Here is a 1,022-nt window from a genome sequence, read left to right on the forward strand (position 1 = left end):
CCCACACCCCCAGCATAGCTAGACCTCAACATCCTCATTTTCCCTCTCCTCTCAGGGCCATCCCTTCTGGGTTTGTCGAAATCAGACACCAGAGACATGAATGTGTCACCCAGCTTCTTGTTCATTCTATCCCACAGAGTACACCGATTTAATCTCAAAAAAATATGAGAACTGAAGCTCCTACAGTGCATTAAAACGTTCAAGTAGTTGTATGTGTGTGCGCACGAGTATTTTCACACTTAGAGTAGGGAGAAGTGATAAAGAGGCATCCTTGGCCACCCCTCAAATACTTAAAATCCCCTATTAGTTGTGTACGCCCAAACCTTCAGAGGTCAGCCTGAGTCATTCTCAAAAGGCCAAGTGGTCCCAGTCGGAGGCCAGATCACCCAAGGGACTGGTTCGCGTGGCCTTTTAACCCGCTGGCCTCCCCCACCATCCAGGGCGAGCCAGCAGGGGCAAGAGCCGGGTCGCGCGGCTGCACTCTGGCCGTTATGAGTCTCGCTCCTCGGGTAGCACGGCCCACGCCATCCCGAGGGCGCAATCCGCCCTGTGCGGCCGTTCAAACCGGCGAGTGTGCGTTGCCAGCCCTGCAGCTCCCGCCACGCCGGGCCCTCGATGAGTAAGGCCGGGATCCCCATCACCCCGGGGGTCAGGACCAGGGCCCAGTGGCTGCTAGCTGAGCTCGTCTGTACAAACGGTTGGGTGGCAGGCACAGTTCTGGTTTAGATGATTATTAACGCCCATCTGTGTTATGCTGCTCGCCAGCCACGAGCGGAAAGCAAGCACGGGGCTTCAAACCCTCCCCGAGCTAGCTCATGGAAGCGCATCCTCGGCCCCCTGCGCCCTCTGGCTACTTCCGCCTCGCCCAGCCCGCGGGCAGGAGGACTTGGCCAGCGGCTTCAGGAAGGAGGAAGAAGCAGCTAGGGGCGGGGGCGAAGAGGGGAGCAGCAAGAACCGGAAGTGGGCGGCTAGCGCGTATACCCGGAGCGCCCGGGTCCGGCCGGCGCTCTAGCCGCCGCGTG

Source organism: Apodemus sylvaticus, chromosome 23, assembly GCF_947179515.1.
Source record: "Apodemus sylvaticus chromosome 23, mApoSyl1.1, whole genome shotgun sequence".
In the NCBI taxonomy this organism is placed as follows: Eukaryota; Metazoa; Chordata; class Mammalia; order Rodentia; family Muridae; genus Apodemus; species Apodemus sylvaticus.